General features: G+C 37.3%; 1 pseudogene; it reads right to left on the reverse strand.

The window, feature by feature from the left end:
- Positions 1 to 14,501, reverse strand: part of LOC128588607 (60S ribosomal protein L10a-like) — a 34,809-nt pseudogene extending 20,308 nt beyond the window's left edge.
- Between the last annotated feature and the right edge of the window lie 1,908 nt (positions 14,502 to 16,409).

Raw genomic sequence — 16,409 nt, forward strand, 5'->3', positions numbered from 1 at the left:
AATTATTTTGTATTTATGTAATATGATTACTTTTTCCTCTCCCTTATTTTTTTCCTCTTTCTATAATTCTTACTGGAATGATACTTAATTTCCTAGATCTAACATTTATGAATCTTAATTTTATTTTTCTGGCTCCTTCTTTTTTAGATGGACATTTCCTCAATTTTATCTTTTAATTAGAAACTCCTTCTTGCTCTTCCCATTTAATTCTTTTGGCTATACATTGGATTAAAAAATTAACATAGTTTTAATTTATAAGAATTCTTATTCAACTATAGTGCATTGTTGTTGTGTTTTAGTTTTTGGAGTCTTTCCGGGTGGTAGGATCACCCACCCATACATTTCAGTCTTTTCCAAATGTTTCTCTCTGTTTTCTTCATCAATTCAAATCTCATTGTCTTTCTTCCAGTAAGTCCTCAAAATTGTTCCTCTTTCATAGTTTCTTTTTATTCCTTCATTTTTACTCCTCCCTTTTCTGGCCCCTTCCCTAGAGCTTTATAGTTTCTATTTGCAAATACTGTTTCTATAATTTCCTTCTTGAGGAGGAAGGGAATAGATACATGTCCTCAAGTCTATCTTGAGCAGGCAGATGAGGAGGAGGACAGCGTACAAGTTGAAGAGAGTGTAGGGGACAGGAAAAGATTCCCACTTTATCCCTGTGGTACTTTATTTGAGATAAAATGGGAGGAACTGGATACACTGTAGGAAGGAGAGAACCAAATCTAATTTTCACTGATTAACGATTAGGAGAAGAGGCCAGAAAGGGTAATATCATTCCTAGGACAGAACCTGTAAGATTTCAATTAATGTTCTACAATAGACCTGAATGTTAAGGTGGAGCTTTACATATTAAGGTGGCACTATTAATTTGGTATTGAGATGCTGTAAACATATTTGCACCAACCGGTGAATTTAATCATGTAGAAGGGACTAGGCTAGTTTTATTTGGTTTTCTAGAAGCCTATCAAATTGGCTATGGATAGAGCAAAATGGTAAGTATCATAAGGATGACAAATTTCCCTAAATTATCCCGTTGTATATGAGGAAATGATTAATGTCTGTTATCAAAGTCTTGCCCGTATGAACACCTGTGCTGTTCTCAGTTAGTGGATAGGACCACCCATTTGACCTTTTTCATCTTTAAACGCATTTTAATTTGAATCTTCTGAGTGTCATGGCTACTGCATAGTAAAACCACATTTTGGAGTCAAAATGTTTGTGATAGTGGCTCAGTGTAGACATGGTTTAATCCCTCTCCCCAAATGCCTTCTTGTCATTAATTATCACCCTCAGAGTGTAATTTCCCGGCCACTCGGTATCACCTTTATGTTCTTCTTTTTGAATAGTCCACAATTTGCATGAATGAGGCCCAGAAGGGTACTCTGTCTGAGTTTTAATGATGTTCATAAACTGAACAGAACTTGGGAGGAGAAGGAAAAAAAGAGATTAAAAAACCCTACATAACCCAAAACACAGAGCTATTCCCAAATAGAGTGTGCAGACTGTGAATGTTCATTTTGTGTGCAAATAAAATCTAATCTTTGTCTCCCTCTTTCTCTCTCCTGCTTTTATAATGCAGAGCAGCTGCAGCAGTTTGGTCTTTTCCTCTGAGTTCTGTGTTGCTGAATTGAATGGTAACTTGCAAACCAATCTGTAGCCCAGGGAAGAAAAACTGAGAAATTAATTCCTTATCCCCCTACTCCCTATGCTGTATGTGTGACCCTTAATTGCGTTCACAGGGTCCTATTCAGAATGTATAATGCAAGCTTAGGAGACAAGGGAGCTACCAGGCAAATCAGACAAAAAGATAACCTTGCAAACTTTAGTTTGTGAAGTAATGCTGTGCTGGTTCTATGTTCAACAAGCAAAACTCCTGGACAATAATAGGGCTTTGTAAATCAATTTGGGCTTCAGAGTTTCCATTTGGGGTTCCCCAATAAAAATGAAAGCAATAGTGTTTGAACTTATTTTAACCTTTTAATCAGTGCTGAATGTAAATAGCACCGTAGTAAGTTTAACAGAAAGCACTACGTTATCTTTTCACACCAAATGTATTTCTCAAGATTAAACTCTAAACCATTATTATTGATTTATAGAAGCAATGTGGTAATTTATTATATATTAGTCAAACATTTCTTGACCAATGTGTATAAATACATCAAATTACTTTAAATGAAATCTGTTAGGAAATCTACACCATCCACTGTAGCAAAACTGTGCATATGTTCACAGTTTCGGTACATATATAGGAAAGAAAAACAGCTAGGGCAATGGTTCTCTGATCATTAAAATCTTTGATATAATCTCATATTTTTCTTATTAAAGTAGCTAAATAAGCTTGTTTACTACTATTGTTCGTACTTCGGTTGATAATCCGATTGGTGTACAACAGAAACTGGTTAAAAGGTTTAACGTCGCTTTACATTTCTGTACTTCAGTTTTCTGTTCTTCAGAATGAAGGAGCTGGGCAACATTATCTCTAAATTCTCATTTACCACTTAGAATTTTTAGTGGTGTAATTTATATGCTTCATTCTCAACCCACCAGTTGACATAATTAACAACAAACTTGTCTCATTTTCAATTTTAAGACTTGGGAAAATCAAAAGTGGCCTTAAAACGAGAAAGGAAGGGAAACCATTCTAAATTCTTATTGCCCCAGATGACTGGTTTTATATGTAATGGGAAAAGTGAATATTTCATGGTATATCTGTTTTTCCTACAATATATTTCTTCCTTCATTCAGATATTATGATCGCTTACTCTCTGCTTTACTTCCCCTACGTTCTCTATTCGCTTGCTAAAGACTGCTGCTGTATTGAAGAGGTTAAAGCCTACTGTTCTATAATGAGAGAAAAGGTTTAAAAAGCAATTGTCCCAGAAAGGGAACATAAACTAAAATTTAAGATAGAACAAAAAAAAAATGTATAAAATTTTATCAAGGGCTGGTTTGTTTCCTACAATGTTATTAAGTTGCACTTGACATAGAATATAATTATTGTGGTTCAATTATATAATTTGAGGAGTCTGTCATGTGTATTCACTTCTGAAACCAGCACCATAATCAACATAATGAACATTTTTTTTTTTTTTTTTTTTTTTTATTGTTGGGGATTCATTGAGGGTACAATAAGCCAGTTACACTGATTGCAATTGTTAGGTAAAGTCCCTCTTGCAATCATGTCTTGCCCCCATAAAGTGTGACACACACTAAGGCCCCACCCCCCTCCCTCCATCCCTCTTTCTGCACCCCCCCATAACCTTAATTGTCATTAATTGTCCTCATATCAAGATTGAGTACATAGGATTCATGCTTCTCCATTCTTGTGATGCTTTACTAAGAATAATGTCTTCCACTTCCATCCAGGTTAATACGAAGGATGTAAAGTCTCCATTTTTTTTAATGGCTGAATAGTATTCCATGGTATACATATACCACAGCTTGTTAATCCATTCCTGGGTTGGTGGGCATTTAGGCTGTTTCCACATTTTGGCGATTGTAAATTGAGCTGCAATAAACAGTCTAGTACAAGTGTCCTTATGATAAAAGGATTTTTTTCCTTCTGGGTAGATGCCCAGTAATGGGATTGCAGGATCGAATGGGAGGTCTAGGTTGAGTGCTTTGAGGTTTCTCCATACTTCCTTCCAGAAAGGTTGTACTAGTTTGCAGTCCCACCAGCAGTGTAAAAGTGTTCCCTTCTCTCCACATCCACGCCAGCATCTGCAGTTTTGAGATTTTGTGATGTGGGCCATTCTCTCTGGGGTTAGATGGTATCTCAGGGATGTTTTGATTTGCATTTCTCTAATATATAGAGATGATGAACATTTTTTCATGTGTTTGTTAGCCATTCGTCTGTCGTCTTTAGAGAAAGTTCTATTCATGTCTCTTGCCCATTGATATAAGGGATTGTTGGCTTTTTTCATGTGGATTAATTTGAGTTCTCTATAGATCCTGGTTATCAAGCTTTTGTCTGATTGAAAATATGCAAATATCCTTTCCCATTGTGTGGGTTGTCTCTTTGCTTTGGTTATCGTCACCTTAGCTGTACAGAAGCTTTTCAGTTTAATGAAGTCCCATTTGTTTATTTTTGTTGTTGTTGCAATTGCCATGGCAGTCTTCTTCATGAAGTCTTCCCCTAGGCCAATATCTTCCAGTGTTTTTCCTATGCTTTCTTTGAGGATTTTTATTGTTTCATGCCTTCAATTTAAGTCCTTTATCCATCTTGAATCAATTTTTGTGAGTGGGGAAAGGTGTGGGTCCAGTTTCAGTCTTTTACACGCAGACATCCAGTTCTCCCAACACCATTTATTGAATAGGGAGTCTTTCCCCCAAGGTAAGTTCTTGTTTGGTTTATCGAAGATTAGGTGGTTGTAAGATGTTAGTTTCATTTCTTGGTGTTCAATTCGATTCCAAGTGTCTATGTCTCTGTTTTTGTGCCAGTACCATGCTGTCTTGAGCACTATGGCTTTGTAGTACAGACTAAAATCTGGTATGCTGATGCCCCCAGCTTTATTTTTGTTACTAAGAACTGCCTTAGCTATACGGGGTTTTTTCCGGTTCCATACAAAACGCAGAATCATTTTTTCCAAATCTTGAAAGTATGATGTAGGTACTTTGATAGGAATGGCATTGAATAGGTAGATTGCTTTGGGAAGTATAGACATTTTAACAATGTTGATTCTTCCCATCCATGAGCATGGTATGTTCTTCCATTTGTTAATATCCTCTGCTGTTTCCTTTCTGAGGATTTCATAGTTTTCTTTATAGAGGTCCTTCACCTCCTTCGTTAGGTATATTCCTAGTATTTCATTTTCTTTGAAACTATGGTGAAGGGAGTTGTGTCCTTAATTAGCTTCTCCTCTTGACTGTTATTGGTGTATACAAAGGCTACTGACTTGTGGACATTGATTTTATATCCTGAAACATTACTGTATTTTTTGATGACTTCTAGGAGTCTTGTGGTTGAGTCTTTGGGGTTCTCTAAGTATAAGATCATGTCGTCAGCAAAGAGGGAGAGTTTGACCTCCTCTGCTCCCATTTGGATTCCCTTTATTTCCTTGTCTTGCCTAATTGTATTGGCTAGAACTTCCAGCACTATGTTGAATAGTAAAGGTGACAGAGGACAACCTTGTCTGGTTCCAGTTCTAAGAGGAAAAGCTTTCAGTTTTACTCCATTCAGTAAAATATTGGCTGTGGGTTTGTCATAGATAGCTTCAATCAGTTTTAGAAATGTGCCACCTATGCCTATACTCTTCAGTGTTCTAATTAGAAAAGGATGCTGGATTTTATCAAATGCTTTTTCTGCATCTATTGAGAGGATCATGTGATCTTTATTTTTGCCTCTGTTAATATGGTGGATAACGTTTATGGACTTGCGTATGTTGAACCAGCCTTGCATCCCTGGGATGAAGCCTGCTTGATCATGATGAATGACTTTTTTGATGATAAGCTGTAATCTATTGGCTAGGATTTTGTTGAGAATTTTTCCATCTATATTCATGAGTGAGATTGGTCTGAAATTCTCCTTTTTGTTTGGGTCTTTTCCTGGTTTTGGTATCAGGGTGATGTTTGCTTCATAGAATGTGTTGGGGAAGATTCCTTCTTCCTCAATTTTTTGGAATAATTTCTGCAGTACAGGAATAAGCTCTTCCTTGAAGGTTTGATAGAATTCTGGAGTGAAGCCATCTGGACCAGGGCATTTTTTAGTTGGAAGCTTTTTTATTGTTTCTTTGATCTCAGTGCTTGAAATTGGTCTGTTCAGGAGGTCTATTTCTTCCTGGCCAAGTCTAGGGAGAGGGTGTGATTCCAAATATTGATCCATTTCCTTCACATTGTCAAATTTCTGGGCATACAGTTTCTGGTAGTATTCAGAGATGATCTCTTGTATCTCTGTGGGATCAGTTGTTATTTCCCCTTTATCATTTCTGATTGAGGTTACTAGAGATTTTACTTTTCTATTTCTAGTTAGTCTGGCCAATGGTTTATCTATTTTATTTATTTTTTCAAAAAACCAACTCCTTGTTTCATTAATTTTCTGAATGATTCTTTTGTTTTCAATTTCATTGATCTCTGATTTGATTTTGGAGATTTCTTTTCTTCTACTGAGTTTAGACTTAGATTGTTCTTCTTTTTCCAATTCCATAAGGTCTCTTGTGAGATTGTTGATGTGCTCTCTGTCTGTTTTTCGAATGTAGGCATCTAAAGCAATGAATTTTCCTCTCAAAACTGCTTTTGCAGTATCCCACAGGTTTTGGTAGCTTGTGTCTTCATTGTTGTTATGCTTAAGGAAGTTAGTGATTTCCTGTTTGATTTCTTCCTGCACCCATCTGTTATTCAACAGAAGATTGTTTAATTTCCATGCCTTTGGATAGGGTCGAGCATTTTTGTTAGAGTTGAGTTCCACCTTTAGTGCCTTATGGTCTGAAAAGATACAAGGTAAAATTTCAATTCTTTTGATTCTGTTGATAATTGTTTTGTGTCCCAGGATATGATCAATTTTGGAGAATGTTCCATGGGGTGATGAGAAGAATGTATATTCTTTATCTTTGGGGTGGAGTGTTCTATATGCGTCTATCAAGCATAATTGTTCTAGGGTCTCATTTAAATCTCTTATATCTTTGTTTAATTTCTGTTTAGAGGATCTGTCCAGCTCTGTAAGAGGTGTGTTAAAGTCCCCTGTTATGATGGTATTATCAGATATCATATTGCTCAGACTGAGTAAGGTCTGTTTCAAGAATCTGGGAGCATTTAAATTTGGTGCATAGATATTTAGAATTGAAATGTCTTCTTGTTGTAGTTTTCCCTTGACCAATATAAAGTGACCATCTTTGTCTTTTTTGACTTTAGTTGCTTTAAATCCACATGTATCTGAAAATAAGATTGCAACTCCTCTTTTCTTCTGAATTCCATTTGCCTGAAAAATTGTCTTCCAACCCTTGACTCGGAGCTTTAATTTGTCTTTTGAAGCCAGGTGTGTTTCTTGCAGACAGCAAATGGATGGCTTGTGTTTTTTAATCCAGTCAGCCAATCTATGTCTCTTCAGTGGGGAATTCAAGCCATTAACATTTATGGAGATAATTGATAAGTGTGGTAGTATTCTATTCGTCTTATTTGGTGAGAGTCCATTGCTTAGTTTTATCTTTTGCATCAGTGTGGAGGTTAGGTTCTGTCCTTTGATTTCTGAGTTCTTACTTTGCTGCTGATCCATTGTGGTGGTCAGTGTGCAGAACAGGTTGAAGTATTCCCTGTAGAGCTGGTCTTGTTGTGGTGAATTTCCTCAATGTTTGTATATCCGTAAATGATTTGATTTCTCCGTCAATTTTGAAGCTTAGCTTAGCAGGGTACAGAATTCTGGGCTGAAAATTGTTCTGTTTAAGTAGATTAAAGGTAGATGACCATTGTCTTCTTGCTTGGAAAGTTTCATTAGAGAAGTCTGAGGTCACTCTGATGGATTTGCCCCTGTAGGTCAACTGGCGCTTACTCCTGGCAGCTTGCAGAATCTTTTCTTTTGTCTTGACTTTGGACAGGTTCATCACAATGTGTCTTGGAGAAGCTCGGTTAGAGTTGAGGCGACCTGGGGTCCGATATCCCTCTGAAAGCAGTGTGTCAGAATCTTTGGTGATGTTTGGGAAATTTTCTTTTATAATATTCTCTAGTATGGCTTCCATTCCTCTGGGGCATTCTTCTTCCCCTTCTGGAATTCCTATAACTCGTATGTTGGAACGTTTCATAAAGTCCCATAATTCTGACAGTGAACGTTCTGCTTTCTCTCTCTTCTTTTCTGCCTCTTTTACTATCTGAGTTATCTCAAAAACTTTGTCTTCTACCTCTGAAATTCTTTCTTCTGCATGGTCTAACCTGTTGCTGATACTTTCCATTGCATCTTTAAGTTCCCTGATTGACTGTTTCATTTCCTTCAGCTCTGTTATATCCTTTTTATATTCTTCATATCGTTCATCTCTGATTTGATTCTGTTTTTGGATTTCCTTTTGGTTATTTTCCACTTTATTAGCAGTTTCCTTCATTGTTTCCATCATTTCTTTCATTGTTTTCAACATGTGTATTCTAAATTCCCTTTCTGTCATTCCTAACATTTCTGTATAGGTGGAATCCTCTGCAGTAGCTACCTCATGGTCCCTTGGCGGGGTTGTTCTGGACTGGTTCTTCATGTTGCCTGGAGTTTTCTGCTGATTCTTCCTCATGAGTGATTTCTTTTATCTGTTTCCTTGCCCTAATTTTCCTTTCACTTCCTCTTGCTCTTTAAGTTCTCGTGCCTGTGGACTAAGGGTTACAGGACCAGAAAGGTGAGAAGGTTGAAGAGCAAAAAAGGGATGAAAGAAAGGAGGACCGAGTGATAAGAAAAAAAAGAAAGATAGAGAAAGGAGAGGGGGTAGGGATAAGGAATATTGACAAAAAGAAGAGAGGCACAGAAAGAGGGAGACAGGGCAATATAGGTGTACAGTAGGGTACTTTGACACAACCTTAAAAAACCCCACCTTCTGGGGGTTGGGTGCCCAGTTGGGTGGTTCCCTTGAGGTCAGCAGCTCTTTGCTAACCTGGTCAGACACAGTACCCCACCTCCACCAAGTAGAGAGGAAAGACAAAAATGCTATAACTCAAACCAAAACAAGCAAACAGAAAACTTTATGGCGATAAAATTGGGTGAAAAACCAAGTGATAGCGGTAGAAACACTAGCAAAAATGAAGTTGTAGTTATTAAAAAAGGCAGCAATGGGAAATTATAATTAAACTAGAAAAATTGAGAAAGAAAAAGGGATCTGTATGGAAAAGATTGAAATTAAGAAACAAAAGAACATCAACAACGTCAAAATAAACAAACAAAAAAACCCAACCAAACAAAAAAAAAAGAAAAAAAAATACACAACCAAAAACAAAGCAGTTTGTATATGTTGATGAATATTGTCTGGGCAACACGTGGTCTTTTGGGGTATGGGATGTTAGTCACAGTTCCGATACGACTGGAGGCTGCCGATTTCTCAAACCCCAGCAGGTAGACACCCTAAATCTCTCTTCAGCCCACTTAAAAGGCACTTTGAACTTGTAAACTTGCTGAGCAGAAGCTTTCCCAGCTTTCTCGCTGGAATCGCTGCTGAAGTGGCTATCCACTTACTCAGTGTGCCAAAACCAGTCTCACTCTGCCCCTGAGGGTTAGGGCTGCAAGGCGGCTCAGGCCCCACCCTTAGGCTACTTGGTTGCTGGGTTACCAGCTCCCACCCGTTTCTAGCTCTGTGACCCTGAGGGCGGAGCTTGCCAGGGCAGATCACTGACAATGGATCCGTGTGACCCACCGCCAAACACTATTAGCTCCGTCTGGCTCAGCGGCTCAGACTGGGGCCCTAGACAACGGCCAAAGTTCTCCGCACTCCCACTCAGGCCTTCCCCAAGGCAGTTCAACTCAGTGCCAAGTCCAAGGACATCAAAAGAGTTCACAGGTAAGGCCTTTCTGGTTTGCAGTCTCGCTGCTACTGAACTTACAGTTGTGGGCGGGTTTAGACGGGTTGAACACACGCGACCACTTGCCAGTTTTCCACTGTTTTAGTCCTCCTCTTGGGGTCCAGAAGTCTCTCGCTGACTCCCTGTATCCTCATAGGAGTGATGATAGGCAGTTCCCACCAGCCAGAGATGCCTGGAGTCCTATCTCCCCAGACTCACGGTGCCCAGATGCAAGGAAGCTGTTACTCGGCTGCCATCTTGCTCCGCCCCCCCAGACTATAGTTTCCATAATGAACATTTTTATCACTCATGAGTTTCCTGGTGGCCATTTGTAACCCATTTCTCTTACCTTCCCAGGCAACAGCTATTCTTTCTTTCTCTATGGGTGATCTTCCATTAAGTAGAATTTATTATAAATTAAATGATACTATATATGCTTTTTAACAGGTTCTTCCACTTAGCATAATTATTTTAAGATGCAGTTTTTGTTGTTGTTGTTGTTGTGTGTATTGATAGCATATTTTTGGTTACAAACGAGATTCCATTGCATAGATATACCACAATTTGTTTAGCCATTCAGTGGTTGATAGACATTTGAGTTATTTCTAGTTGGGGCTACTCAAATAAAGCTGCTACAAACATTCACGCACAAGTCTTGATATGGTCATATGCTTCTTTTTCTCTTGGATAAACACATAAGAGTGAAATGTCTGAATCATATGGTACGTATATGTTTAACATTTGAAGAAACTGACAAGCTGTTTTCAAAGTGATTTGTACTGTTTTAAATTTCCACAAGCAGGGTTGCTCTATGCTGGGGATATGAAAGCAATGTTCTACTGGCCAGATCTGTCCTACAATCTGTTTCTCTGTGGCCTGTGAGTTAGGAATGCTTTTTCTTTTTTTCAAGTGATTGAGAAAAAAATTCAAAAGAAAGATAATATTTTGTGAAATGTAAAAAGTATATTAAATTTGGGTTTTAGTGTCCATAAATAAAGTTTTATTTTAACACAGCTACATTCATTGATTTAAATATAGGTATTGTATGTGGCTGCTTCTGTGTTACAACAAGGTTGAATAGCTGTGACCCAGACCACATGACCCAAAAAAGAGATTCTTTTGGATGTGTAATTATATTGTGATTTAAATTTTCATTTTCTTAAAGACTAATGGTACAGTATCCTTTTCTTTGTTTGCCATATGTGTATCTTTTTAGGGATGTATTTGTTCCAATGTTTTGCCCTTTTATATTGAATATTTTGTCTCTTTTTAAGTTGTGAGAATCCCATATATATTCTAGATGCAGTTCTTTGGTCACACATATGTTGTGCAAACATTTTGTCCCTAACTGTGTCTTCCCAAGAGTGTTCCTCAAAGAGCAAAGGATTTTAATTAGATGAAGTCCAATTTATTGACTTTTTCTTTTATAGTTTTTGTTTGTTTGTTTTTTTATGTACTTTTCAGAAACTGTTTGCCCAACTCAAAGTCCCAAATATTTTTTCTGTGTTATCTGCTAAATACTTATAGATTTAACAGCTACAATTTTATCTATAATGAAATTAGAGATAAGAGTCAAGATTGATTGATTTTTACATAGGGTCATCCAATTGTTCTAGCAACATTTTTTGAAAATACTATTCTTTTCCCCTTTGCACCTGTACTGAAAACCAGTTGATTGTACATGTCTGCGTCTATTTCTGGACTCTGTATTCTCTTCCATTGCTCCACATGTCTACTTGATACCCATACTCTGTTGATTATTTTAGGTTTATAAAAAGTCATGAAATCATGCAGTGTATGCCCTTCTTCATTGTTTTTCTTTTTAAAAGTTGCTTTAAGTCTTCTGTGTTTTCTGCATTTTTATATAAATATTATAATCACCATGTCAATTTCTTTTAAACACATTGCCAAAATTTTCATTGGGTTACACTGAATCTACAGATACATTTGAAGTGAATGGATATTGTAACAATATTGAGTCTCCTAATCATTGAGCATGCTCTCTCACTCCATTTAAGTGTCACTATGTTAACTTAGCTCAACAAAATTTTCTTTTCATTCCATGGATCTTGTCTCTCTTTTGGCAAATTTATCTGCCAATGTTTCACACTTGTCATGTTATTGTATATAATATTGGCTTTTTAATGGAAATGTCTTCTTTATTATCTATTTAGAGAAAGACAGTTGGTTTTTATATATTGACTTTGAGCTCTGCCAAACTCAATTATCAGGTCTGGTGGATTTTTAGAAATATCTTAGGATCTTCCTAGTAAAGTAGCATGTAGTCTGTGAATAAAGACAGGTTTATTTCTTCACTTATAATCAGTATGCCTTTTATTTATTTCTTCTTGCCTTATTATGCTGGTTAGAATTTCCAGCAGAATGATAAGTAGAAATGGTGAGAATGGACTTTCTTGTCTTATTTTTATTCACAGGGATGGTCATTCAAACCCTCATAAAGTCTGATGTTAGCTTTCAGTCTCTTTGTAGATACCTTCAATAGATTGAAAACATTTCTTTTCCACTCCTATGTTGCTGAGATTTTTAAAAATTTTAATCATAGATGAAAGTTAAGCTTTTTCCAAGTACATTTCAGCATCTATTGAGATGATCACATGGATTTCCTTTAGTTGGTTATTATAATGAGTTCTACTGATGTTTTTGTTACTTTGTTTAGATCCATATTTTAGCTAATATTATTGTCCTTATGCTTAAGGATTTTTTTTTAATATTCTCATAGGCAGGTTCTGTTCATGATTTTATTTTGCTTTTTTATAAAGTAAGAAGTCTTACTTTCACTTTTATTTTCTGAAGGATATTTTTGCTGAGTTGATAGTTCCCCCATACCCTACATTTTGAAGGTGATCTTTTGCTATCTTCTAGATCACATTATTTCCAAAAGAAAGTTTGTTGTCATTCTTATCTCTGTTCCTCTATTCCTATGTATTTAATGTGTTTTTCTGCTTCACTTTTAGAACTTTGTCTTCATATCTGTTTTATGCAGTGTTATTATCTCAGTGTAATTTTTTCCTATTTGTTCTACTTTGTTGAGCTTCTGGAATCTGTGTATTTATAGTTTTTTATAAATTTTGGAAAATTTTCAGCCATCATTTATTTAAATATATATATATATATGTATTTTTTTTTTAGAGACAGAGTCTCACTTTATGGCCCTCGGTAGAGTGACGTGGCATCACACAGCTCACAGCAACCTCCAACTCCTGGGCTTAAGCGATTCTCTTGCCTCAGCCTCCCAAGTAGCTGGGACTACAGGCGCCTGCCACAATGCCCGGCTATTTTTTGGTTGCAGTTCAGCTGGGGCCGGGTTTGAACCCGCCACCCTCGGTATATGGGGCCGGCGCCTTACTAACTGAGCCACAGGCGCTGCCCTAAATATATATATATATATTTTTTTTTTTTCGTAGAGACAGAGTCGCACTGTACCACCCTCGGTAGAGTGCCGTGGCCTCACACAGCTCACAGCAACCTCCAACTCTTGGGCTTAAGCGATTCTCTTGCCTCAGCCTCCCGAGTAGCTGGGACTACAGGCGCCCGCCACAACGCCCGGCTATTTTTTGGTTGCAGTTTGGCCAGAGCCGGGTTTGAACCTGCCACCCTCGGTATATGGGGCCGACGCCTTACCGACTGAGCCACAGGCACCGCCCTAAATATATTTTTTAACTTCCTCTCCTTCATCCTCTCCTTCTGAGACTCCAAATGCATGTATGTTAGGTTGCTTGTAGTTGTCTCACAAGTCTCTGATGATCTATTTATGTATTTGCTTTCCTTCGTTTCATTGTATAATTTCTGTTGCTATGTCTTAATAATCACTATTCTATTCTTCTGTAGTCATTTCCTACCAATCTCATGTAGTGTTTTTTAATTTCAAGAAGTGTGATGTGGCTATCTCTATGTATATATTTATGTATATGTATTTGTGTATATGTGTGTGTGTCATGTCTATACACTGTCTCTTTATCCTGTTTACTTTTATTACTTTCTTGATCACATCAAGGATATTTATACACACAAGAAGTATCTTTATAAATGCCGGTATATTTTTTTGCTCTACAAATTCAATAATCCATCTACTTTCCAAGGTATGTTACTAGTTATTAATTTGTCCCCTTACTATGGTTTCTATTTTCCTGTTTTTTTGAATGTATAGAATATTTTTTATTTATTGCATTCCTTGATGCATAATAAGTATACATAATTTTAGAGAATTTTTTTTTTTTTTGCAGTTTTTGGCTGGGGCTGGGTTTGAACCTGCCACCACTGGCATATGGGGCTGGCACCCTACACCTTTCAGCCACAGGTGCTGCCCCTAAATGTTATCATCATTTGAGTGACACTTTTTTTTTTTTTTTTTTTTTTTTAGAGGCAGAGTCTCATTTTATTGCCCTTGGTAGAGTGCTGCGACATCACAGCTCACAGCAACCTGCAGCTCTTAGGCTTAGGCAACTCTCTTGCCTCAGCCTCCAGAATAGCTGGGACTACGGGTGCCTACCTGGCTATTTTTTTGTTGTTGCAGTTTGGCTGGGGCCGGGTTCTAACCTGCCACTCTCGGTATATGGGATCCGTGCCCTACTCACTGAGCCACAGGTGCTGCCTAATTTTAGGGAACTTTTACTGGATACCAGACACTATGAATTTTGGTTTATGAGTACATAACTTTTTTCTATTTCTTTAAACATTTGGGGGCTTTGTTCTGGGATGTAGTTTAGTCATTTGGAAACAGTTGGGTCCTCTCCAGGTTTGTTTTCAGGCTTTGTTAGGCAGATCCGGAACAGTTTGGTCTAGAACTAATTTGTACTATTATTGAGGCACTGACAATTCTATTTAAATGTCCTATGTTTTATGGCTCCTTTCATTCTTCTTTTGGAAAATCAAATTATTTCTAGCCCTATGGGGTTCCTGATGTTTGTTTCCCAGCTCCTTTGGGTGATTCTTACCTTGCTGGTTGCCTCATAAGTATGTGTTGATGAGTACACAGCTGAAGGCTCAAGGAGAAACCTCTGCAGGCCTCCAGGGCATTCTTCCTGCATGGCTCTCTTTCCTCTGGTGCTCTGCCTTGTGAATTCTAGCTTCTTCAAGCTCCTCTAACTCTGGACTCTATCTCCTCCAGACAGAAAGACAGTGGGCGCTATTTCTTCCCCTGCCCTATAATCCTGAAACTGCCCCCATGCAAAAAGCTGAATCCATGATGGAGCTCACCTCATGTGTGTCCCCTCCCTAAGGGCTCACTTTCCTGCCTGCCTATTTTCCATTTTTTTAAACCTCTTTTGTAATTTTTGCCTGACTTCATTAGTTGTTTAAAAGCGTATAGAGTTTTAATTTGATGAAAGAAGGGTCACTGAAAATAAACTAAATCTGCTTGACTTTTTTCCTATACCTTATCTTATATCTGAGCCCAACTTACTTGAAACTTTCCTAACAAAGGCATTTTTCTGAAGTAATGCCCAAGAATGGAAAGGCAAGTTTGTCTGCATAAAAAGAGGGAAAAGGTAGAGCTATGAATGGGAAAATGAGGAGTACGAAACTTGTTTCCTACAGCTTTACTTCTAGGAACTTCTACTGAAGTTTGGTGGCAACAGGTGCTCTAGTCTGACAGTTGAGAAGCTACAATAATATAATTCCATCTTTTAACTTTTCAACCTGGAATCCTTTAAAACCCGTGGTTTGAGAGTCCATGACAATATTCAAAAACATCACAGGTTTTATCACCATGATAAAAGGCTTACAATCCATTATGGATTAAATGTTTACATTTATTGTTTAATTTTATTCATGGTCCCTCAAGTTGATGTTAAATGATGAGGGAATGGTGTGGGGTTTTGTCTTGATGTGACAGTCACAGCAAGAATAAGCCAAGGTTTAGTTCCACCTAATGTGTCTCTGGTTTTCCTATGTAGAATTGCTAGAAAACAGCTTTTTAATTCCTAGATTCTTTTACAAATTTTTTACCATATGCTCATTCAAAAGAAAAAGAATACTGTGCCCCAGATTTGCCTGATTCTATATGTCCATTCCAGAAGGACATAAGTTTGCACTGTTGTAAGCAGAAAATAAGATTTTCATCCTTGTTTCACTTCCTAGCTTCTTCATCCTTATGTAATCACCCCCATAAGCTTATATCAATTTTCTCTCTTTTATCTTACCAAGGATAGACAGGGCCCTGTATCCTGAAAATGTATAAAATAATATGTTTACTACTTATATGGGGTGGACAGCTAGAAGTGTTGACAGGAGGTCATACACAGAAAGGCTGAAAATAGTGATTTTGTTTTTAAGAAGCAGGGTTTACAAATATTTAAGAAACATAATGAATTGAACTTGTTCAACTTTGAAAATATCCACGACAAACCATGTCTTCTTCAATTTATGTGATGTTACCTAACTTATAGAGGTAATATATAACAAAATCAGGACATTCTTTCTAAACTTCTGTTTATAGTTAAAAGGAATTCTGGGTCACCCAAAGATGATTCAATTTTAGAATCTCTTATGGTGAGATCAGGTCATTTCTTGTTATAATACTTGAGTTCAAAAATTGTAGTCTTTGACTAATTGGTTAAACCACTGACAGTTCTGGAAAGGCTCAGTAATTCCAAGTGCAATAATAAAATTCTCCTGCCACACTAGGACCTACAATTCAATAATCCTGTAACGATTTCACTGTGTCTCACCTATGTCCCGTTCTTCCTAGCCTCCTTACCAAGAGCAAACATATTCACTTTCTAGGATGTTTCTTCAATTCTCATGGGCACTTCTGTCTGCATCACATTCATAGGACAAAAATCTCAACCCTGCTTAAATCTCAGTTGCTGACTATTCTACTCTTGAACACACACCAGTCAATGTGTCTAGAAAAAAACACATGATTTGTTAATTGAGCCATTTTAGAGTAAAAACCAAAGTCTATACAATCACCTTGGATCACCCCATGGCTGCTT

The sequence above is a fragment of the Nycticebus coucang genome, chromosome 6, assembly GCF_027406575.1.
Source record: "Nycticebus coucang isolate mNycCou1 chromosome 6, mNycCou1.pri, whole genome shotgun sequence".
Lineage (NCBI taxonomy): Eukaryota > Metazoa > Chordata > Mammalia > Primates > Lorisidae > Nycticebus > Nycticebus coucang.